This window comes from Triturus cristatus, chromosome 12 (assembly GCF_964204655.1).
Source record: "Triturus cristatus chromosome 12, aTriCri1.1, whole genome shotgun sequence".
NCBI lineage: Eukaryota > Metazoa > Chordata > Amphibia > Caudata > Salamandridae > Triturus > Triturus cristatus.
In genome coordinates, this window is record NC_140595.1 from 484,625,498 (window position 1) to 484,652,632 (window position 27,135).

The window sequence follows — 27,135 nt, forward strand, 5'->3', positions numbered from 1 at the left end:
TATCCGACCAGCATCAGTGTCCCATTCGTTATCCGAGTTTTATCTCGGCGGTTCCAATGTATAGACAACCCAGAACAAGCGACTTAGGGTATTCTCAGGAATGGTGGGAATCAGAAATACCTGTTCGTAATTATTCTCATATCAGTCCACAACAGAATAAACGGAGACACAGTAAAGTTTAAAGAGTTTATTTTATAAACCTTGTGTCCTAAGATGCAGTACTTTGGCTAACATAAGCAGACAAATGATTAAGATCAAAACCATCAGCATAGTTATGAAAGGAGTAATCATAATAAAATGGCAGTGGATGACAGCCACCTTCCTTTCGCTAGTAAACTAATATTATTATTATTAGACTAATAAAAGGTCTCTACGCTTGAATGGGGAACCCCATACCGTAAAGATCAGCTTAGTGGAATCACATCACAGGATCAGCTAGACTCTGCTCCTGGGAAAGCTCTTCTTCCGAATGTGTCTAAAGCATGCAGCACTGCAATATTAAAAGCACTCGACTTTCAGGTATTTGCAGCTGCGTGCGTGTTATGGCTAAATAGTGGGCCGATCAACCTGAACCCAACAACATGCACTGTCTAGCGACCCAGACTGTTTCTTTACACAATGTTCAGACCAAGGTCGCTGCTCACTGTTAGAGATGTGAACAACGGACAGTTCTCATGTGAAGCAAGGGCGAGCAAGCATTTCTCAATTAATAACATGTAACTACAGTGTTGTGTGTAAAAGCAGCAAAAGCGGCAAGATGGCTTTCTAACATCTAACACGGTTGTGCTAACTTAGCATTGTACGTATATAAGTAGCAGTCTTCACTACAACCCCTGGTCAGACAACATGGTGTAACCATGATGTGGACACTGGTGATAGCCTCCCGGTCAAAAACAAAATATACAGACTGTCTGATCAAGTCAAAGCTTACATCAAGACTGAGATCAGCAAGATGCTAGGGCTAAGGGTGATTGAATACTTTGACAGTACCTGGGCTAGCCCAGTAGTACTGGTCCCAAATCCTTAATCCAAAGGTAGAAAATCAGAGGTGAGGTTTTGTGTGGATTACAGGGGTTTAAATGCAGTCATTAAAATGAAATTGATGCACTCCCCATTTGAAGAGCAGATGAGCTTATTGACAAGCTGTATGCAGCCAAGTTCTTGAGTACTTTTGTTTTAATATCAGAGTACTGGCAGATTGGACTCACCCAGGGAGCAAAAGAGAGGTCAGCGTTTTCAAATCCAGAAGGCCACTTTCAGTTTAATGTGATGCTTTTTAGTCTGAAAAATGCACCTGCCACGATCCAAAGGTTGGTGAATCAAGTTCTTTCAAGCCTGGACAGGCAGCATATCTACATGATACAGCTATCTTTATTTCCACCTGAGAAGATCACCTAGTACACCGGAGGGAAGTTTCACAGGCCCTGCATCAGGCAGGCTTAACCATCAAGGCCAGCAGGTGCCTGATAGGGCAGAGTTCTGTTGTGTACTTGGGCGACCTTGTAGGTGGAGGACAAGTCCAACCTCTCCAACTCAAGATCCAGACCATTCTGGAGTGGGCGGCTCCCAAAACCCAAGTCAGGCCATTTGGATTGACTGGGTAATACAGAAGGTTTGTGAAGGGGTATAGGGCGATTGTGGCCCCATTCACTGAACATACCTCCAAAAAGCAGCCTTAGAAGGTCATCTCGACCAGAGGATGCCAAAAGGCCTTTGACACCCTGAAGGAGGCTATGCGCTCAGCACCTGTTCTGAAGGCATCAGACTATGGAAAGGAGTTCATTGTCCAAACAGATGCTTCTTAACCGGGGATTGGGGTAGTGTTGTCACAGATAAATGATGAGGATCAGGATCAACCAGTTGATCATATCAGGATGTGACTTCTCCTAGAGAGCTGCAGTAGACTGCCATTAAGAGGTAAGCCTTTGCTGTAGTTTGGTCCCAGAAAACGCTAAGAACCTATTTGTTTGGGACTCACTTCATATTTCAAGCTGTCCACAGGCCTCTCAGATGGCAGATGAGAGGAGAGAACCCCTAATTGTTGAGTGGGTCCATTTCCCTAAAGGGTATAGACTTATCAGTGGAATACAGACCAGGGACTGACCATGCCATTGCAGATGGCCTTTCTAGGTTTTTCCACTTAGATGATAAAAACTACCAGGGAATAGGTTAGTAGCTTATCATCTTTCATTTGAGGGGGTCATGTAGGCAAGTGCCCTTTTTGTCTGGTCACCCTCCCACTTTTTGCTCCAATGCTGATGGTTATTACTCTTATAGTGCACTGCAGCCTGTTGGCCAGGCCCCAGTGCCATTGCATTCTCCCAAATACTGATATGTGTGAATTGGTAACCCCCATTGGCAAGGACTTTGACCCCCTTATAAGTCCCTAGAATATGGCACCAGTGGCACCCAGTGCATGGGTCTTAAAGGGGTCATCAGGGCCTGAAGCACTGTTTGTGCCTCCCTGAGTGACCCAAGTAAACTGATGACAGCAGGCCTGCCATTCCAGACTGCAGGAGCAGTCTAAACTGCTCAACCTTGACTTTGCCCTCACCAAGTGTGGCAAAGTTAATTCATTATTTTTAACATGTATCATTCACCCCTAAGGAAGGCTTCCTGAGCCCAGGAGGCAAGGTGCTTTAAATTAAAGGTGTGGACATGTAAGCACAAGTGTATATGTTCTTATATTGGCCTTTACTATTTAAGGTTACTATATGGATAACATGGACTGGCACCAGGGAATACTCAAGGTCATCATCTCCATTATGGTACCGCTGAAATATGTCATGTTTGGTATAAAAAAACATGCCTCCCCACTTCTACATTGAATATCGTGTGGAGGATGATGTGGCATGCACCCAGGTGGCTACCTTAGAGATTGCCCATCATCTTGTCCCAGACTTTTCTATGCTCTGGCTGCCATACCTCAGCTGTTGCCTCCTAGACAGGAATCTTATCCCCTTCCAAGCGGTGTGAATACTCCCAGGAGTCAGAAGCAATTGTGTGGATGGGAAGGAGGTCACACCACTCTCCCTGACAGGATGGCTAGTAAAGTGACACATCAAGGTGGTAATGTTCAAAGGCTACATTGCCTCTGATATGCATCCAGACTGCCTCCCACAGAAGTAAACAGCCTTGCACCTGCCCCAAGCACACTTGCACCCAGGCATGATGGAAAATTTAGTATTCAGGAGGTGTACACCCACAGAAGGCTAGCCACATCTCTAGGGGGGGCTACCTGGTCTGTACAGATCATGAAGACTTCTGCCAAGTTTAAAAATGGTAGACTAGAGGGTTCTGGGTAGAGAAGGTGACATACCCCCCAAATGTGGACACATCAGGGGCAAATTGGCCGCTGGGGCTAGTAGCCCATTGGCCACTTGCACCCACACCACTAATACCCCTAAATCCAGGATTTAAAGGCTACCCTGATACCCGACCCTCAGTTTTGATCTATCTGACTTGCAACAAAGGACAAAGATGAGACCCATGTCTGCAACAATAGGATCTGCACGTAGCAAAGGCGTGACACTCTGCACCTGTGACAACCTTCCTAGAACTGCATGACTTCGACTCGTCCAGGACCAAAGCTAGGTTCCTCTAGACAGAGTGACCTCTTTGAGAACCAAAGGCAACTCCAGACTGCCTTGGACTAGTGGCACTAGTCCCCTACACCCCGCAGCGAAATCAGCGCCCCGGAACCAAAGAATCACTGGCCATCAGGCCCTTCGAGGGATCACCCAAAAGTTGATTGTCCAGTGCATTGGGGGAAACATAGTCCTGAACTCCACAACGTTTTCAGATGGCTACTCTGTTGCCTCAGACCTCGTGAGGTCAAAATAACTTTCTGCTGACCTTACCGCTGCCAAGGCTTGTTGGTCGCCAGTCTGGCAACCACCCCTTCACTCTGTGCGGCACCTTAAGGGAACTCAGCAAACCTTCATCTGGCATCAGTAGTGGCTTCATTGTCAACGTTTTGCACCCGGTTCCCCAGCAGCACCGTATAAGCAGGAAAACCAGTTCTCCTGCAGCTCGCACTTCAGCACCAATGACAGCCAGGAATACTCTGCTCCCAGGCTTCTCGAGCCAGGTAAAATCAATCTCACTGTTGTGGCTTCATCCTGGGTCCCACATCACCTGTACCCTCCTTGGGTTCCATGTATCTCAACCTGCAAGTGACCTATTGTCAGTAGTGCTTTTTCTCATTGACCGCAATGATTACGTTTTTCAGTATTCTTTTGCACTAATTTAAGTTTGCTTCTAAAATCCATAACTCTGGTAATTTTTACCTGATTGACATTGCGTTGGTGTCTACATTTACATATAAATCTGCTTTATTTTTATAAATTGATGTCGGATTTCTTTCAAGTCGTGTCAATTATTTATCGTCCATGTTGGTACTGTGAAATGATTAACACATGTTCCTTTCTGTTCTCTGCCACTCTACCAGGACTGAGCTAAGGATTTATTAGTGTTCATCCAAGGACCACCTATGGGGTATAGGGAGAGTATTGCATGCTGAAGCCTAACCAGCTTCACCACATAATACTCCACCTTCCTACAGAAACTAAAAATGGAAAAACCCCTAGCACAACTCAAACAAAGATTCTATAAAAAAAAACACATCAACTCCTATCATTCAAAGTAAGACTCTTACAATCCAGGTCTACCATATCTAGACTTAATAGCAAGAACTCTTCTTTAAAAAAATGCACTACATTACAGCACCATATACCCTTCCTAAATCACAAGCACTCATACTTTATGAATATTTATCTGGAATATTATTAAAGTAAATTTAAAATACAAATTTGAATAAAAACTCTAATTGGTGCTTACCTCATCAGGCACAGCTCTCTGTCTCTGTAAGAATGTTGGTCCAAATTGGTTAAGATCAGTTTAATTTGTATGTGTTCAACCAAAGGTCTGCTCTTTTAACCTAAAGGAACCCCAGTGAGCCATGTTTATTTATTCCAAATTGAAATGTGGGGATTACTTTTAGAATCTGAAGGTAAGATGATAACTGATTTTACCCTTACACCCTTCAATGAAGTCTCTGAAGCACAGGAGGGAACAAAGTTCTTAGCATAGAACAAGGAAAAGGGGAGCAACCTAATATACATAATGAGAAGAATCGTTATATGCAAACTCAGAAATGGTAAGCCATTTTACCCAGTCAGGTTGCCGTAACATCAAAAAACATCAAAGGTACGTCTCCAATGATTGGTTCAAACTTTCTATTTAACTCTCAGTTTGCCTATGGCAACTTGCAGTATGAAGACTTATGTTATGCAAAGTTTTCAAAACAGCTGTCCAGTTCAGCTTTTTTGTTATCAATTATAACTCTCAATCAATTATGATACCATCCGGTAGCCCATGCACTCATAGTATTTCCACCAGCAATATTGTGGCTAGTGCTGGTGCAATAGGGATGTCTTTAAGAATTACAAAATGAGCAGACTTTATGGAGTAGTCAACAACAACCATAATTGTACTGAACTAGTGAGAAATGGGCAACTCCACAATAAAGTCCATAGATTTGACAGACCACGGCTTTTGTGGAGTAGGCAAGGGCTTCAAAAGTCCCAGTGGTCTCTAAAGTGAAGCATCAGCATGTGCACATACAATACAGTTCCTTAAATATGATTTAATTTGTTTTAGGAAGAGAAGACCACCAAAAGTTTCATTCCACTATCCAGCGTCTTCCTTTCTCTCCAGTTCCTTTAGCATCATGACACCACTCTAAAACTTTCTTTTGAACTTTATTTAGAATTTAGCTGCTGTAGTGGCTTTAATAATATAAGAGCTGTTTCTGCTTCTGGTTCCTACAGTTGGAGGTCAATGGGCTTGCAAATCTCTTGTACTTCTTAAATTAAATCTATTTCTTTTCACAAGACACTGCAAGTATGGTGGACTAAACGATTCTTCTTCTTGTCTGGACAGAACATCTGCTTTTCCATTTATTTTTTGTTGGCCGGTACATTATGATATACTGAAATCTGGAGAACAAGATAGGCCACCTAGCCTGGCGAGGATTGGCACATTTGAAAGATTTGAGGGCTTTGTGATCTTCCCTTACAAGAAATTGATGAATTTCCATATAGGTAGTGTTTCTAGTGTACGAAGGCTTCCTTAATTGTCAACAGGTCTCAACTATTTATGATTTAATTTCTCTCAGTCAGAGTAGGAGTTCAAGAGAAAGCCGTTGGGTGAAAAGTTTCAGCTTTAGCGTGCCTTTGAGAAAGTACTTCTCTAACTGCATAGGAGATACAGTCACAGCAGCATGTGTCAGCCGGTGAACGGACTCTGTGAATCCATGTATTTTTTATTTTTTATTTTACAGAGTTTTATATAGCGCAAACTTGACCCGAAGGTATCGGGTATCAGAGCATTCCTGAAAAAGAGAAAAGATCCAGGGATCCTGGTACTGGATATTGATTCCTAAAATTGGTGGAGGTACTTTTGCTTGAGGCTCTGGGCCTATCCAACCTCATGCTGAACAAGTAGAAGAAAAGGTATAAGCATATATTTCTCTCTTATAAAACAGAATAATTCCTTTTCTGAAACATAGCACAATAATCCAATTTGGTTTGAATGAAGATGGTTCTATTTATTTTCATTTATTGCTTTATCAATCCATTTCACTCATTAGATATTTTTATAGATAGTTGTTACAGACGAAAACAGCCGACACGTGTTTCGCCCTATATGGCAAATCGAGCCAGGGCTTTCTCAAGGCTAATCCTTCCCCAGATTCGAGGTCGACCGCCCTAGCCGTTAGGCCAACTCCTCTCATAATGTCATGGGCACATAAGCTGATAATGGTGGCACGTATGATTTGTGGTATCCTTTTGAATAACTGCTCCTAAATTTGTTAATTCCCTTTGCTTTAAAGTATCAGCAATCACTTTCTGACCCTCCTTAACAGTGTTATTAAGTTTATCTAATCCATCTTTGATGTTTCCAATATTTGCATTCATCGAAACTGTATATTAAGTGATTTAAAGTTCTTATTTTGCAGGTGCTGTACTGCCAATATTTTTCCAAAAAATCACATAAAATAGGTTTAATGTCACCATCATCTGTAGACAGAACAACTGAACCTCTCAGACTTGAAGCAATGCATTGACATGGCAAAACCTTCCTATGCATGTGTCAGTCCCTTCTAGCAGGTTGTGTTGTATCCATGACTGTTGTTTGGTTATCTGACTCCTGAGGGAAATCTGGCAATGGAGATACTGCATCTCTGCATCTTCAAGGCACAGGTACTGTTGGTGTCAATGTTGTTGCATTATCTTCCTCAATGTTTGAGCAACTGTCTAACTGTTAGACTTGGCCCTTTTTTGCAGGGTCCTCACCAAACATTTTGTCTTCACGCCTCTATTTTTGCTCATTTTGTTTTGTTTGACATGCAGAGGAAAAGGTAGGTTGTACACTGACAATGTTACATTTTGTAATTGCTAATAGCACACAAAACAGAAATTTATATTTTATGAGGGGGAACATGTTGCCTTTTCAAATAGGGAAATTTGTGTATTTTGTGTCACTAGAGTGTGGTGCACGCTTTAAATTCCCCCGATCATTTCTGCTTCTTTTGTGGCCATTTTTATAAATCCATGCATACCGTGTAATTTGCAGTCCAGTCGCTCTAATGCATGGCTCTATTTAGAGCAGTCATAGTGCGGACGCGCAGCACAACTGGTAGGGTTTACGCTGACACTGCTACATTTTATAATTGCTAATTTTGCACACAACAGAAATTGATTTTGTATGTGGGGGAACCTAGGGCCTTTTTAAATTGGTGAATTTCTGTCTTTTGTGTCACTAGAGCATGGTGCATTGGGTTAAGTGCCCTAATAATTTCTGCTAATATTACAGCAATGTTTGTGAGGCCATACCTACTGCCCAGTTAGCAGTCTAGTCGCTCTGACACACAGCTCTATCTAGAGCCGTCATGAAGCAGATGCGTAGAGGAACAGGTAGGGTGTCTGCTGACATCACTACATTTTGTGATTGCAAATTGCTAATTTGTACAAAATGGAAATTTATATTTTATGTGGGGGAACTTGAGACCTTTTTAAATTGGGGAAATTGTGTATTTTGTGTCACTAGAGCGTGGTGCACAGGTTACGTGCCGAACTAATTTCTGTTCCTATTGCAGCCATTTTTGTGGGGCCATAGTCACCTTGCAGTTAGTGGTCTAGTCGTTCTGATGCACAGCTCTATTTGGAGCAGTTGTGTTGCAGATGTGCCGAGGAACAGCTAGGGTGTCCACTGACAACACTGCATTTTGAAATTGCTAATTTTGCACAAAACGGAAATTGATATTTTGTGTGGGGGAACCTGGGGCCTTTTTTAATTGGGAAATTTGTGTATTTCATGTCACTAGAGCGTGGTGCACAGGTTAAGTGCCCGCTCACTTCTGCTCCTATTGCGGCCATTTTTGTGAGGCCATATGGACCGTGCAGTTAGCGGTCTAGTGGCTCTGATGCAGAGCTCTATTTAGACCAGTCGTGGCGCGGACGCGCAGAAATAGGCAGTGTGTTTCTCTGACACAGCTACATTTGGAATTGTTAATTTTGCATGAAACGGAAATTGACATTTTATGTGGGGGAACCTTGGGCCTTTTCAAATTGGGGAATTCTGTGTCACTAGAACTTAGTATACGGGTTAAGTGCCCTGATCATTTCTTTTCCTATTGCAGCAATTTTTGTGAGGCCATATGTACCGAGAAGTTAGCAGTCTAGTCGCCCCGACGCACAGCTCTATTTAGAGCAGTCGTGGCTTGGACGTGCAGAGGAACAGGTAGGTTGTCCACTGACACAGCTACATTTTGTAATTGCTAATTTTGCACAAAACGGAAATTTAAATTTTATGTGGGGGAACTTTGGGCCTTTTTAATTGGGGAATTTGTGTATTTTGTGTCACTAGAGCATGTTGCATGGGTTAAGTGCCCCACTCATTTCTGCTCCTCTTACAGCCATTTTTGTGAGGTCATATGTACCGAGCAGTTACTGGTCCAGTCACTCCGACACACAGCTCTATTTAGAACGGGCCCAGGGGCCAGGAACCCTGAATCCGTTCCATGAGAAAGAAAGTGTTTTTCCCCGGACCAGCTGAAAGCACTGTACCCCATATACTTAGAGGCACGCTTGGCATCTGTGGATCCTCAAGAAGTCCAATATAGTTGCAGATTCTGCCATTTCTCCTCCAATCACATTATTATCACCAATGGGGTAGTAAATGAAGATAGCACCACCACAAAGGGTTGTGGTGGTAAAAATGCTAGAGGCTCATTTCATTTTATTAGTTTGAATTGCCTAACAATCCCCCAGCAACACATTCACGACCTTCTGGTGGACAAGCCCCTGATGCCTTGGTTCTGACAGAAACTTGGCTACATAAGGCATATATGCTAGGTATTATCGCTCCATTGCCAAAGCAATTACTGCATAGTCACTGTAAGGACAAGGCAGGAAGTGGAATAGCCACTGTCTTTAAAGACATTTTTTCATTGCAAAACTGAGGCGCTTCCTTTCTCTGCTTGTGAAGCTCTATTCTTCTCACTCTGTCTTTCGCCCAACTACACAGTCTCAGGCATATTAATGTACCATCCTCCTGGATATGCTGGGCTTTGGTGCTCGGCAATCCCTGACTTGATTGCTACCTTCATACTCAAGAGCTCCAATTTTATCCTATTGGGAGATCTAAACATTTACTTGGAGGACTCTATCTGTAGGTCAAATGTAAAACAGCCCTAAATCAATATCATGTGCACTGCAGACAAGCTTGTGCCTCATTTTATTCAGGAAACATTTCTGAAGTGCAAAATTGCCCCAAGACCCTTTTTAAAGTAGTGCAAGAATTATCCGACCCTGGTAATAATGCACCGCCTCCCCCTTGTTATCACAAGTTCAGTGTGAGGAACTTACCAGTTTTGAAGGTGACAGATATCCAACTTGCCCTAATCACAACGTGGATAGCCAAACCTCGATCGCAGAGTGATAGCCAGAAAAACAACTCGGCATCTCCCTACACCAAGGAAGAAATTAGCTAGGATTTGGAATATTTTCTGGCACGATCGCAGTCATGGGCCACTCTGGTCTCTCCTTTCGACTCTATTGCAATCAATAAAGTCAGGCTTGCCTATAGATCCTCTTCCCCCAGCTAATCTGAGGATGCAAGCTCACACCTGTGGACGCTGAGCCCACTCCTGCTACACCCTGTGGTAGGACTCCTGAATTCCTCCCTTCAGGAGGGACATATAACCAATGCATGGAAGCATGCAATGGTTCTACCTTTACTAAAAAAAAAGCCTATCTCGACCCATCCAACTGGTCCAATTTCAGACCCATTTCTAATATTTCCATACTCACAAAGGTGTGGAAAAACATGTCAATGCTCAACTTACCACCTTAGTGGAAGCTGTACTTCTCAAACCACCTTCCGCAATGATATGAAAACTTGACTATTTAAAGATATATATGTCTAGGCTGCCCTTCCTGCTACCTAGTGCTGGGAAACCCTGAAGGGTAGCAATGTGCATTATACAATCTCAATAATATTAATAATAATAATAATAATAATATGTACTTTTGAGTTTTACATGTCCTGGTGGTGAATATCTCTCAAATTAGTTTTTCATTGCTGCAAGGCCTATCTCTCCCATAGGATAACATCAGAGTTACCTTATTACATTTTTATAATTGTAGTTTCCGTATGGAGAGAGATGACCAATTAATGTTTGATGTCTCTGGGGTCACTAATTAAAATCATAGCTTATGCTGAAGTTTGACTTTAAAATGTAATTCTGAAAATGTCACTTTCAGAAAATTGGCCTAAGCCACTTAGTGCATGTAGCCTGTTTTTGGATCATATGATCAGGTGCAGCTGACAGTGGAGCTTTGTGTATCCTCCTACACAGCCACACACAATAGGAAGCCTATGTGTGCCTGGATGGGCCATCACTGGCTGGATCACTTATACCTGAATAGGCTGAGTCTTATCTCCACACAAAGGCTGCATACCTCCTGTAGTTAGTCTGGAGCCAGCACAGGGAAGGCAGGAAGCCTGGTAACTTCATAGGGAAACTGCTGGGGACTTCAAAGGGAAACATCTAGGAGCTTCCCCACACTTTAAAGGCACAACTGGGTATAAATATTGGACCTCAGACACCAACTCTTCAGTACACTTCTGGGTCTTTTGATACTCTGCCAGGAAGAAGGACTGCTGTGCTGCTTAAGGACTGCCACTTTGCTTGACTGCTGCTTTGGTTGAACTGCTTTCTTGCTCTGCTGACCTGCTGCCCTCTTTGACTGAGTGAGAAAGACTGGACCCACATCACTTGAACCCAGAACCAAAGTGACTCCAAGGGCTCACTGGCTTGATTTCTGTTCTGAAGTCTAAGGGACATCAAAGATTGTTCTCTGCTGGACTGCTGCTCTAAATGAACTGGTGCCCTGCTAGCTGTCATGCTGCCTGCTGCCTGCTGCCCTCTTGCCTGGGGAAGAAGAACTGGATCTGCAACTTCATCTTGAATCCAGGACCCGAGTGACTTCAAGGGCTAGTCTGCGATCTCCTGATCTGAGACTCAGGGATATAAAAGGCTCCCCAACCGGCTCCTGGACCTGCCTGCAGTGAGTTTCTGATCCCCAAATCATGCCCATCAGGTCTAGAACCTTGGTGTGGCTCAACGAGCTTAAACAAAGCTTAAATAAAGCTTTTGGGCTTTTTGTGATCATGAATGGGCCTGTTCACACCAAGACCATGCCGCTTACATGGAAAACCAGCACAAGGCACCACCAACCCGTCTCTTCGAATCGCAGCATCGACCGTTCACGGAGGACCAACCACCCAAACGAAGCACCAGCCTACTTCTTAGAAAATGGGTCTCCAGTTGGCAGAGGAATGCATCCTGTCTAAGTAGGGGACCAGAATCCTAGTCTGTTAGCTTGCCACAGAGCAGTCAGACTTATCTAATGTGGCAATGTGTAGAGCATTTGTGCAAGACACACACAGAAAAACAATGAAAATACTATAACAAATTCCACACAGGGTTAGAAAAATAGATTATATTTTTATGAGAAAAACAAGATTAAATGACTAAAATTCAATAAGTGGAACCATAGTTCTGAATTTCTAAAGAATAAATCAAAAAGTAGTGCTTAGAAGCAATTAGCACTATGGGATTACTTGAGGTTGCGCTGGACTGGTGTAAATCCAAAGTTCAGTCACACCACAATGGAGGGCACGCTGGGTACAGGACTCACGCAGGTCTCCCCGAAAAAGTACCTTGGATGGAGCAAGCGTCGACTTAGAAAACTTGATGCGTGGGTCCCGATCCACTAGGGGCCTAGTCAATGAACCCCTTTACGATGCAGGCACAGCGTCATCGTTGAACCGCGCTGTCCATTGTCATTGAGTAGAGTCCATCAAAGCGATGTTTTCGATCTGCTCCTTCATCGGCGCCGAAGGGCAATGCATCGGTTCAATCGGTGTAAAGTCGTCATTGCAGAAGTCACCTTTCAAGGGCCCTGACTGGGTTGGCACCACTTGGCAGGGCAGGACTCACAGATGGCAGAGTCCAGGTGCTGGTGCATAGTTGAAAGAAGGCTTTGATGGCACTGAGCCTTCAGAATAAGGGGGCTAGCCAGCAAGCACTTGGAGTCACTCTGGGTTCAAGTGAGAGGGATGCAGTCCTTGTACACAGCAGGGCAGAGATGAGCAGGCTGCAGGGTAGCACAGCATAGCAGAAAAGCAGTCCTTCCAGAGCAGCAGTCAAGCAAAGTGGCAATCCGTGTAGCACAGCAGTCTTCACTCCTGGCGGAGTTCTTTACAGGTCTAGTAGTGAACTGTTTTGGTACTGTCTGAGCCCCATTACTTATACCCAAATGTGCCTTTGAAGTGTGGGTGACTTCAAATCAGGCCCTTGAAGTGCAAAGGTCCCATTTCATTCTAGCCCTGTCTGACAGGCTATATCTGGGGGGTAATCAGCCCTTTGTGTGCAAAACAGGACACTGCCTATTCATGTGTAAGTATCCGCTCCCACATCTCATCCTGCCCAGGAAGAGCTATCATAATGCATATGAATGCAGACGAGTTCTCTGTCACACCCACCCTTCCTGTGTTTGTGGTTATCAAGAGAATGCACAAAGTATATCTGTCACCCAGCCCAGGTGTGTATTGTAGACAGGCTGCAGGCACACAGAGCTAATTTAGGAACAGAGAAATGTACACTTTCTAAAAGTGACATTTCTAAAATAGTAATGTTAAATCCTTCTTTACTATTAAAGAGGATTTTTCATTACTACAATGAATACCTCATCACAAGATGGCCGCAGGGAAGGAGCACTAAGACCAAGCTCCCGGGCACTGGCATCACAGATGCAGTGAAAATCCCTGCTGCTGCCCTCGTCACCCCCCACGAGATCGAGGACTCACTGGATCATATTCCAAGGTGGGCAAGCCAGAATCGCGCTTTCACCAGCTCCAGGAAACGAGGAAAAGACGATCCACGCCCGACACCTCCAGGACTGCAACGGATGCCTCTGAGGTGATCGGCTCAGTGGACCTCACTCGATTCAAGGACACCCCGCATTGAACCCGCGAGAGCCCCGACAATCCAGGACCCAGGACCGAAGTAATAAAAAAGCAGGCACTGAGATAACAATGAACTCCTCCACATATTCGCCAGTGCCTGACCCCAAGATGGCCGCCCCAGCACAGAACTCTCACTGAAGAGCAAACTGCACCGATGAGCCACCAACAATCCACGAGAGTCATTCCTTGAGAGTCCGACTATCCAGGACCCAGGAACGGAGAAAAATAAAAGCAGATTGCGAGCTACTGAAGAACTCCACTGCGCAATCTCCAGTGCTTGACCACAAGATGTTCGCACTTGGCACAGAACTCTCACTGATGAGCAAACTGCACCAGTGAGGTACCGTTAATCCACAAAAGAAGTGAACGCACCACTGTAACACTTACGCCCGACCCCCCTGTCACAGAAACGAAGTGACGAGGGCCCCTGCATCATCGAGATTGACGCTCCCCCTCTCTATGTGCCCTCATGGCCTGACCCTAAGATGGCTGCCCAGGGCTAACTCCCGGAAAGCTGCACCGGAGAGTCACTGACCAACCCAAAAGAAGTGGTCTGGTCACCCAACAACTCGCCATGTCCCGCCGGTCCTAGAAATGAAGCAATTATGACCCAGACATCAATGCGAATACATTCTGTTGCACTCCACCTGCCTTCCTGACTGACCCCGTGATGACCGCCCAGGGTTAACTCCACATAAACTCCAACGGCGAGTTACTGATCAACCCACAAAAAGGGGCCCGACCACCACAACACCTCGCCCTGACCCGCCGGTCACTAAAAGGGAGCGACTTGAGCCCGCATCATATCGACTGCCGTGCTGCACCTATTTGCCCATTGCCTGACCCATGATGCCTGACCGTTTGATGGCTGCCCAGAAGTACCTCCCAGAAAACTGCATCAGTGAGTTACTGAACACAAACATAAACGGCATGATAACTGCAACAACCCACCCCATATCAGAAATGAAGTGACGCGGGCCCGACAACAACGCGACTACCGTTTTTACACCCTTTCTGCCCTCAGTGCCTGACCCCATGATGGCCGCCAACCAACTAATCCCAAATGAAGTGGCATGACCACCGCACAACTTACCTGACCTGACCACCCTAACAATTTACCCTGACCAGCTGGTCACAAAGATTGGAGTGATGCGGGCCAGCATCAAGGGGATTGCCATCTTTTCAACACTACTTGTCTGCTGTGCCTTTTTGCACCTACTTATCTGCAGTGCCTGACAGCCTCTCTGCTTCAGTGCCTGACCACATAATGGCTGCCCAGGGTTAACTCAGAGAAAACTGAGCCAGTGAGCCACCAACCAACCCCAAAAGAAGTGGCCTGACCTCTGCAACATTTTACCTGATCTGACCTCTGTGACAACTGACCCCGACTCGCCGGTTCGCCCTGGACCCACCAGTCTCTGCAATCACGAGATGCTGGCCCAACACACCACCTGTGGCATAAATCCCAATGCCCGACCTTAAGATGGCTACCTATGGCCTCACCATAAAACCCTCCCGGTTGCCCAAACTACACTGATGAGCACAGGAAAACCCATGAGAACAACAATACGCCCCTGACCCAACGGTCACAGCAATCAAGGTGACATGGGCCCCGCTGAAAAACAACAGGATGCCTTACCCTAAAAGTGCGGCTCACTAATTCAAGCGGAACACTGTCCCGACCTCTCTCACTACCCAAAGAAAGGGCAGATCACTAACTTATGCGAAGCACTGTCCTCTACCTCCACCGCCATCACCGCCCAGTCGATCAGGGAAATAGCCAAACACCGACACAACGACCCCCATATACAGAAGGCACACCACACTACACCCCCGCCTACCTCATGTGACTTGTCCCCAGGATGTTGGCTCCTGACCATATCTAATGTACTCCATTGGACAAAGCCCCGACTCCCCCAGTGGTAACGTAATCCAACCATACCCTAAGGGAACTAGCCCCCCGTCCAACCTAGATAAAATGCCATCTATCACGCCAACCTTCACCAGCCCCCCACACCGAACTACTTAAAAACGCATGACCCAAACTCTTTCTCGATAATTTTCCCCCCTAACCTCTCTCCCAAAGCGAAAAAACTTCAAACACAAACTGATTAGACAACACCCAGAATCACTATTTGCGGACATATATCACTGCTCTTCCAAAGGCCAGATAAAAATGAATCTCATTTTCCACACTGAAAGACCCAAAAAGTGGAACTCCATCCTCAGATCACAGCTCCACGTTTCCAAAACAACTAACACTACACATAGCTGCAAACTGACGATCTCAATCCCAAACCGCAAGATGTGAAGTAGGAACACCTCTGTGACCATATACTCCAAAGGCACAGTCCTGATCTAAGCCATCAATGACAACCTAGAGGCATTTACTCCCCCTTCCCCTCACTTCGGACTGCCCCCTCTCATGGACATCTCCCCGACCTCCCACCCCTTCTCCCCAGGCAGCCAGACCCTCCAGCAGAGCCCACCTACCATTCCTGCACCCTCTATCAACAATACCAGGAACAAGGCTCCCCTACCCCCCTCTGACCATCATCGCTACCCCCCCCACTCACAACACCCCCAACCAACAACGAATGACCCCAACACACGGTCAAAGACCCCAACTACCTCTCTATCCCCACATGCAAAAGAACACAGAAGCCACAACATGACCCTCCACACCCCATGCCCACAGCCCTGCTCAGAGCCTACATGGACAGCGCAATAATAACAAGAAGGCAACATAGAAACATCAGACCCACCCCTTCTCAGGATGACCCCACCCAGAACACCCCTGCCTCCACCTCTTAAGAGATAGGGCAGTGTCTCACCCTGCTTGAAAGCCAGTTAGCAACTATGATCCAAGGCTTTAACAAAATCCTAACTAACCTCGCCATGCTCCGAATGCCTTCCCAAAATCCCCACCATACCCCCACCTTCTCCAACCCCACACACCAAAAGCCTCACAAGGCTCCCCGCCCCAGTTGGATCTCAACCGCCTCTCGAATCAGATACAGAGACCCAAAAGAACAAAAGATGTTATGTACTCAAGTGAAGTGGCAGATCTTGCCTCCTCATACAACACCCCATCTACTGCCACCCTCAATCCAAGATTCAGGTGATAACTGGATTCAAAAGAGACCACTCCCCACGGAAATCCCAGAAGCCCCCGGCCTCCCTCACTAACATCCCCATGGCCCCCCTAAGGAAGAAACTCAAAAAAGAGGCACCCTCCACCAACTGCGTGCTCATTATTGCAGATCAGCCACCAAACATGCCACAGAGCTAGCATAATCCATCCTCACCAATGACATAGACATAGCCTTCATCACCGAGACTTGGCTAAATGACTGCTCATCACCAATAATGGATAATCTTGTGAACCCAGGCTTTGCAATCATCAAAAAAGATCGAAAAGACCAAAGAGACGGAGGTATAGCAATCATTCACAACAGCAACATGTCCATGACGGAAATCGACACCTTTAACTATAACACCTTTGAATGCTTAACCGCCAACATTAACACGAGCGACAACAAAACACTACACTGTCATCTCCTATACCATCCCCCAGACAACACCACCACATTCACCGAACACCTGTCCAACTTGATTGCTCATTTTTCACTCCGAGACACCAACAACATAACTCTGGGCGACCTCAACCTCCACTGGAATGAAAAAACTACTCTCTAATCCAAAACCTGAATGAGCTCCTACAAAGCAGCAACCTTACCCAACACTGCTCAGATGAAACCCATAACAAAGGAGCAATCCTAGAAACCATTATTGCCCAACGTGACACAGCCGCGATCTACCACATCCTCCCCGTTGACTGGTCCGACCACCACTTAATCCTATTCCACATCACTCAACCGATCATATATCAACCTCCCACCCAAGATACCCCCAAATGGATGAGAAATCTAACACAGATTACTGTGGCCGACCTAGAGGAAAGGGTAAGCTTGCTCCTTCCTAGCTCCACAGATGATCTCTCCACAACAGAGCTCACCTCTCACTATAACACAACTATGACGTCCATCCTAGACCAATTAGCCCCCCTGAAATAAAAAAAAACAGGAACATTCTATCCAGATCCGGGTTCAACACGGACATCAACGCCGAAAGAAGACAACTCAGAGCCACAGAACGACTATGGAGGAACAACCCCTCCACAAGCCTCCATGAGCAACTCAAAGCAGCTCGAAGGAAATACAAAAAACACATCAACAATAAAAAAAAACACTTTCTTCTGCATCGCTCTGGACAACGCGAAAAACAGGCCCAAAGAACTCACTAACTTCATCAAACAACAAACTTCCAAGCCCCCTGCAACCTCAGTTCAGGCCTCCAAAGACCTGTGCAACAACTTTGCCAACGTCTTCAACGACAAAATCATCAAGATTGAGCTCTCATTAGACATCAACCTCAATCCCGCCTGCAAAAGCACAGCCCCAGAGACCGAAGTCAGCACTCGCAAGCACCCCACGAAAGCCTGGAAATCCTTCAACCCCATCCCTGAAGCCGAGATTCTCAAACTGATCTCCACCTCCAAATCCGCATCTCACGTCCTAGACCCTATACCCACCCAATTGACCAAAAAGCTGAAACTCTCGCTAACCCCGTTCTGGTGCAAGATCATAAACAGCTTCATGAGAACCGGCGTCATACCAGACTGCTTCAAAGTCGGCCAAGTCATGCCACTTCTGAAAAAAACTGGCCTTGACACCAACGATCTGAACAACTTCAGACCCATTTCCAATCTCCCCCTTCTTTACAAAATCCTTGAAAAGTGCGTTCTCCGACAACTGACTCAGCACATGGACAGCATCGACCTTCTAGATCCCCACCAATCGGGCTTCAGAAAAGGTTGTAGCACCGAGACCGCGATCCTCTGCTTCGTGGATGATATCTACAAGTCTCTAGATACTGACCACTGTTGCCTATTCATTCTCCTGGATATATCGGCAGCCTTTGACATGGTTGATCACAATCTACTCATCAAGGCTCTCCAAGAAAGGGTAGGTGCTGATGAGGTGGTCCTACACTGGTTCTCCTCCTTCTTACACAACAGCTCCCAAAAGGATAAAAATCAAAACCTTTACATCCGACCTACACCCCGTCAGCAGAGGTGTCCCCCTAGGCTCAGTGCTCTTACCTCAACTGTTCAACATATACATGGAACCCCTCACCACCATACTCAAAAACATCAACATTCCCTTCCACCTATCCTCCTTCTTACACAACAGCTCCCAAAAAGGATAAAAATCAAAACCTTTACATCCGACCTACACCCGTCAGCAGAGGTGTCCCCCAAGGCTCAGTGTTCTCCCCTCGAAGTTCAACATATACATGGAACCCCTCACCACCATACTCAAAAACGCCAACATTCCCTTCCACCTATACGCAGATGACACCCAGATCTATCTGGAAACCTCCTCCATTGATGACATTCAGAGACTCAACAACACTTTAAGAGAAGTCCAACACTAGCTATCAAAAAAAACCCTAAAACTCAACCAAGAAAAAACAGAAATCCTCCTCATCTCTAACAAAGAAGAAAACCCTCAAATCGTAGAATGGCTAAAAGCAATCGAAGCTCTCAACAGCAATCTAACTCTGGCTAACTCTGTAAAATCACTAGGAATCACCCTAGACCCAAAACTTGACATGGTCAAACACATTAAGAACTCGGCAAAGAGTGCCTTCCTCAATCTGAAGCTACTCAACAAAATAAAACCCTTCATCCCGCCAAAGGACCTCAAACAAGCCACTCAATCACCGGTGCTATTGAGACTCGACTATAGGAATGCAGTCCTCATTGGTACAGCAAAATCCCTCAAAACAACTCTCAATGCAGCAGCCAGAATGGTCACCGGAGTTAAGAAATATGATCACATCTCATCCGCACTCAGAGAACTAAAATGGGTCCCAGTCGAAATGCGTGCCAGCTTCAGAACTGCCTGCTTCAGGCACAAAGCTCTGCACACAGGGAAACCTGAATACCTGGCCTCCAAACTCTAGAAAGCCGGTCAGACAAGGAACCTCAGAACTCCAACACCCTTCTACTCATCCTTATGAAAACATGCTAGCAAAAAAACGCTGCGCGGTCCTTCGCTGGGAACGGGCCCAAAATCCATCCCAGCTGATATCAGAACTAGCCCTTCCGTTATAAAATTCAAAAAAACCCTAAAAGACCTCTTCCTCAACCGCTCCTTCCCGAATCAATAGCCGCTGCCGAAGCACACAAGCTTGCATTCTGCAGCACCTGACAATGTGTCATTAAGACCTACCTCTTCCCCGCTCCCCGTCACTTTCCTTGTTCCCTCCTCCTTGAAAGAGGTTCAGCCCAAGACAACTTGCACTCAATGAGGTTATCTCAGAATTTCCTTACCTCAATGTTGCACAGCACTCTGGGACTTCCAAACCAATACGTACACCACAGCCTTATTGTGTGACTCTTGCATTAAAACTGTTATAAAGCGCTCCGATACCCTAGGGTATGGCCAGTGCTATATAAAACTCCTCAATAAATAAATAAATACTATTCCAAAGATATGAAACACTATGCAGCTACTCCTCTCTAACCAGGAATTATAGCTTAAAGAGTTTTAAGGACTTCCCAATGCCAGCCTATGAGCGGAGAAGACCTCACAGTAGTTAAAAACAAATGTAGGTTTTTGTCTCTACTAGGACTTGCAAAACTTAAGAATACATTTCCTATCTTTTACTTAAAGCAAACACAAGGAGATGATGGACGGAGCGCTGAAACTTTTCAGACACTCCCCCCCAGTCACAGATCTGGGTTGAATCCATCATTGTGCTTTAGCTCACTTCGCCACCTCAGTTCAGACCCAGCTATATGCAAATCAGTCTTGACCCGGTGCCTCATGGGAACAGTCCAGCCCAAACTGCCAAGCCAGGTCTTCCCTGAACTGGGATCAAGCATTATGGGACCGGTTTCGGGGTAACACCCCTCATCAGCCAGGCTACCTTGAATCCAGTGGCAAAGTGAGCAAGGGACCCACGTCTGGGCATACCCTGCCAAATTAGGGCAAACAAAGCAAACACAAGGAGATGATGGACAGAGCGCTGAAACTTTTCAGACACTCACCCCCAGTCACAGATCTGGGTTGAATCCATCATTGTTCTTTAGTTCACTTCGCCACCTCAGTTCAGACCCAGCTATATGCAAATCAGTCAAATATAAAAGGGGAGGCAGCATCAGTAGCAATACGCCAACGCCTGAGGGAGTTCACTCCTTTGCAACATGAACGTGTATTGCCTAAAATTATTGCAGTCACCTACGCTGAATTAGGTAGAGACAGTTTGGGAGCTAGAGCATTAAAAACTCAACTCATAGTGGTCCTGAAAAGGATAACACCAAGCAAGCACCTGATTCTTCCAAGAAGAAATGGGATCATAACAATAAAAATATAAAGAATAGACAAAATAGATCTCAGTGCAGGAGTTGGTCTCCTCAACAGGAGCCCTCCGAAAGGAGGTACAACCTTAGGGATAGAGATAACATTAAAAAACCTGACAGGTATCAGGATACTGATACACTTTCCTCTCGTTCACCAAGAAACTCTGAGCGAGAAGGACGGTCAGAACACAGACTAGAAGAGTGTACAAAGTCCAGAGGCACGCAACGCGCTTCAAGCTACCCACCCAAAAAAGAAGACAAGCCACGATCTTAACCTCAATTTAAAGACAAGAAAGTAGCAGCTCTCAAAGTTAGACATGGCCAGAATTCTGAGGGCTCAAATTCTGAATGGTGAATTGGCTCTGACGATGCTAGACAGTGCAGCAGAAGTAACAATAGCTTGTCAGTATCTAATGGAATTTCTGCTGACAGCAGACTTGAATGAGTATATCACAGTGGAAACACCTGATGCCAGGGTAAGTGTCCCACATAGATTATATGAAATAACACTCCAGATGGAGGGGGACAAACCCAGAAACGTTTAAGGTCTCCTTTGGGAGAACCTGACTTATGGCTATGACTATGGCTGAAAAAGATTGACCGCCAGCAATTGTTATGGATCGCCCAATGGGAGAAACGATTATTTTACCCGCTTTTTCCGACCACGTTCCTATTTACTTAAAATACGCGCAAGAGTGGGCGGTTGCCCTTGCTCCAGCACTTTATCACAACCATGTTGGGTGGGATGCTGAATCACCACACCATGTAATTCCAGTAAAATCTACTCCAGTTCCACAGAGACAGTACCCAAAAAAACAAGAAGCAAAAAAATACATCAGGAAGATCTTAGATCAACTTGAATACCAGAGTGTGATAGAAACTTGCACCTCCTCAATGAATAATCCTTTGTTCCCCGTATTGAAACCTGATAATTCATATCATCTAGTTTTAGATTACAGACATCTGAACATATGCACTAAAACATTTGCAGTACAGAATGCACACTGTGCAGCGTTAATGGATAACATTGTGAAGAAAAAATACAAAACAACACTAGATATCTCAAATGGATTCTTCTGCCAAAACATAGCAGGTATTTGACAGCATTCTCCATGTTAGGCTCTCAGGGTCAATTTTGTCGACTCCCGCAAGGGTATAAGAATAGCCCCTAGTTGTTCAGTGCTAGTGTGATAGAATTACTTCAGAATTTGGATGAAGATGCATTGTCCTATGTAGATGACATTTTTCTGCTGGATGATGATTTAAAGGATCACTTGAACAGGGTGAGCAACATAATTTTGCGGTTCGCCTCTGAGGTCTACAAATTCAACTTTTAAAAATCAAAAATAGCCCACCTCAATGTCCTTTTTTTTGGGATACGAGTAATCAAGTGAAGGTAAAAGCCTGGCAGATAACTTTTTAGAAAAATGTGCGCTGCTCCAACCTTTTAAATCTTTGAAGAACTTACAATCCATATTGGGATTTTTTAATTTTGGCAGAACATACATTTTGGATTACGCAGAAAGAGTAAAACCTTTCTACGACTTAATAAGACCTGATTTCTCAGTTATGCAATGGACACAGGAACACACAGATATCCTTCGTTCCCTTCAAGCTGATGTGATAGCCTCAAAACACTTGCAGAGACGCGTGAACGTACACAATCTGGTGATCCATGTTATAGCGGGTCAACAAGAAACGGTACCCATAGCATACAAATCTGTAGTATCTTGAAATAACGATAACTCACAACCAAAACGGGATTTGATGAAAGAAAAAACGCCACCTGCCTTGTTGAGGTACACCTTTGAAAACATGCAGCAAGTTCATCCCATCCAGCGTCGCCAAAATTGTAGTATCTTGAAATAACGATGACTCAAAGAAGATGGAGGTAAGACGAAATTTAATTACAGTACCTCATCCAACAGCAGTGGCACAGCTACTGTCGCATCATAGAATCCTCACATTAGGTTGCCTCAGAGAAGTTCTAACAGAGACATCATAACATAAGATTCCACACCACAAAATCACATTTGTACACAAACGCTTAAATGCGTTTTACTTCTACAGAAAAAATACTGATGGCAGTACAAACCGCTGTAGCGAGAGAAAGAGCACTGGCTCAGGGGAAACGCATAATTGTCACAACTCCAGTACCAGCCTGAGAGGCTGTTACAAAGGCTAGCATTCCTAATGCTATAGCTTTACATCCAAGATGGATACAATGGGCCAATTCTCTCACTGCAACGGAGGTAGAATACAGATATGATCCCAAGCTGAAAACACAAGCATTTCTGCAATATGAACAAGAATATCCTCTCCCAAATGAGATAATGCCTCTAGATCAGTATGAATACATTATTTACACTGAGGGATCTGCTCAGCCTGCCATACGAAATAAACAGCAATACAGTGCCACTTGTGCGATTGTAAACGGTCGTATGCAGGATGGAAAGTTCCATCCTAGCAGTACGAAGATGCAGTCTCTAGGAGATTGCACAGCTCAGCTGGCAGAACTAAAAGCCCTGTTTCTGGCACTAATTAATACGTATCGGGAATTCCCCACACCCAACGTGTGCGATTCGTTTTATTATGTCCAGTCATACAATGAATATCTTCACTACTGGGGTCAGAATGGGTTTAAAGACTCAAAAGGTTGCACAATAAAGCATAAAATGCTTTGGGAACAGGTAGCTGAGTTAAAAAACTAACTACCAAAAGCTCACGTGACACACAAGCTGAGTCTCAACATGATGGCGCTCACTTTGATGGGAATTCATTGGCTTATGAAGCCGCAAAGGGGGCAGTATGAAATGCTTCCGTAACTGCAATCACTTGTTCAAAAACGAGAATAGACAAACAGATAATCGTAGCTGTCATTGCTTCTCGCAAAAACAGCCCAGCCTTACCGAAAGGTTTTCCACTCAAGTACTCCTACAAGTTAGATGCAAATAACATTCCGTATGCTCAAATTCCAAGAGTGGGGGATAGAGTAATACCAAACATGGATCGCAGATTAGGTTTAATTCTAGCTGCACAGGCGGGTGTAGGGTCTGCACATGCAGGCGTTACTGCAACTGTTTCCTTGTTGAAACAGCGCTATTGGTGGCCAGGGTTAACTGAACAGATGAAGGATTTCATCTTGAAGTGCGACATCTGTCAGTAGATGAAGGGTTCCACCGTAGCGCTTCCAGCACAGACATCTTTGCGAATATCAGACATACCACTTGTGTGTGTCTATCTGGACCAATGCGGCCCCCTACATTTGGATGGGGCTTACAGGTATATCATGGTTGCAGTGGAATCATGCTCGAGATTCCAATCGGTATGACCTCTGCGCTCGGCTGAAGCTTGAACTGCTATAGAAAATATATGAGCCTTCATAGGGACATACGCAGTTGGCACATTACATTCTGACATGTTCATCTAGGGCTTACAAGAAAGCCATGGAAAGTTTTTGGATGTAGCAATGCGGTACTCCTCTCCCTACTATCCTGAGGGAAATTTAGTTATGGAGAGGAAGAAATGGGACTTCAAGCAGTCTTTAACAGCTAGGGTATTATGTTCGGGTGGTAGTTGGGGCAATCACCTATATGGGGTACAGCATGCCCTCAATTATATGTCAAGAAGTCCTCTTGGGGGTGTCACTGATCTCAATTGTGAAGGCAGAGTGGCAGATGAAAAACCATTTGACATCAATAAACGTTTGCCTGTTTTACAGGATCTAAACAAATCCAGAGCACCACTAAGCAACGTGCAAGTGAAATGGCCCACCACTGGGGAAGTCAAATCAGTCACTGCAAGACTTGTCTGGATCCCAAAAGTCAGGGACCTGGTCAGAGAAAGGATCAAGGACAAGAAAGAATTTGGGCCATTCTACAGAAAGCCTGTACCTGTCCTTGCTGTTGAAGAAACAAGAACAGTACTTCTTTCGCCTCTTGCTGTCAAAAAAGAAAAGAGATTTGTCTCCATTGATCTGATCAAACCACACTATGTGGCCGATACTGAATAGTAGGCCTCGTGGGCTCCTGGGTAGCCAACGCTCTCCTCTTGCTACCATAAAGGAAGTTCAGACTGAAAGACTCATAACATTCGAAGAGTCTTGAATACAAAGAAATTGAATTTCCTACAATAAAATGGAACTCATTCCTGTTCAAATTGAACATTAGAACTCAAGTGAAACACAAATATCAATTCGACCGAATACCGATATCTATATCAATATGCCTCAAAAAGAGACACCTGCCAGTTCAACACAACCTGCTGAGCTACCAAAGATAGATTGAACTGTATCTGGCTACTTCATCGATTTTGATACCTTCTCTCTTGATCCCAGCGAACCTGAGCCAACGCCGCTCCAGTTTCCCGTAAGCAGCAAATTTGTGAGTTCTACACTTTTCTGAAAAATACTTACTTAGTATCACCTTGGCTCCAGCTCTGGATCATATCTGCAATACTGCTTTTCTGTTCTGGATTGGCCTGGTGACTGTCTTTTGCTTACTTCTGAATGGAATATATCTTCCAGAACGCTCTGCAGTATCCAATGTGAACTTGGTCCTGCAACCACATACATCATCTCATCGTGAACGAAGAGACTAGTTTTCAGAGAACATTACAGCTGTTCCAATTCCTGATGCTATTGTTTGGGATAAACTTGATTATGATGTATTTGGCCTGACAGAACTTTGGTAATACCACATTTATTTAAAGTATCTTTAAAGTACATTTCCTGATGATTGGGAATTTGAAACTGTAAATAATATGTTGTCTGATTTACAGAAATCCGCTGCATTCTCAAACAATGAAATGTTAGAGGACACATCTGATTATGATAGCATTATGGTCATCACTTTTTACAGAAATCAAGTATCCCTCATAATGTTTTCACATACCACCAATGGGAACATTGCCCAACACCACTAAAATGTAGTTCAAAAATGTTCGCACAGAAATGTTCATATTTTTCAGGGTTCAACACTTCTGACCGACCTCATTTTACTATAAAGTTGCACCTACACCCGCACAGAAAAATATGCTGACTAACACCAAACAGATGTATTCTGCATCCTTTATTGCCCAACTGTCTGAACAGGGTTTAGACTTATGGAAAGACACTATAGACACAAAATCAGTCTGGGGTTCTAAGGAATGACAAGTTCAGGGAACAGAAGCACTATTTAGAGCGTACCTCATTCAGCAACAACTAATATTTCTGAATGAAACTGTGCAACAGACTTCCTGTATTGGACTAGGCAAAAGCAAGGATTTGAACACACCACTTTTTCCAACACCTTCACACATCAATTTTACATCAAGTATAGGGGATACATTAGATGACATCATGCAGTACAATACTTCAGAACCCATTTGGAAGGGATGGTTAGTTTGGCCCACAGACACAAACCGATGTCAATCAAATTTCAGAGGTACAACCAAAGGGTTCAGTATCTATAGGCCAGACCCACGATATGTACAAATAGAACATCCGGGGTAGTGACATCCTAAAGTGTAGGGAAGTTGTGCCTCGATTGGCTAAAAACCTCGACACTGTCTCAGGTGAAACCGCATTTATCCTTACTCACAGATGAGGTGGATTTAAGGGATTTTTTACTAGGTCTCCGAAAGCCACTTCAGAAACGTTTATATTACACTGTCTATAATTAAATCTGGAAAATCTCTCAACAAGAAGCTGCAGAGAGACTCCGTGACATAGATAGAATTAACCTAGAAAAAGCGTTAGCTGTAGTTGACAATGGTATGACTACATTAACATCCAGGATTTATTCACTGGGCAACATTGTATCTTCCGCTATTGATATACTAGACCAGGACTTGTCCATTCTAAGGCACGGACAAGCTCAGCTACGTTCTATTATGTTATTAAGCTGGAAGCTCCAATCATTGCGCACTGGTTATGTGCCTTGGCGATTTATCAACAGTACTTATCTATTTTCAGCATATATTCTAACTGAAATACAGATTACAATGGCACAAAAGGGAGCTAAATAAACAATGCTGCATATTGAAAAACTTGACAAGTTTACTATGGCAGAATCACCATCCACAGAATGGTTAATTCATGGCCATATAACACTACTGGTCAC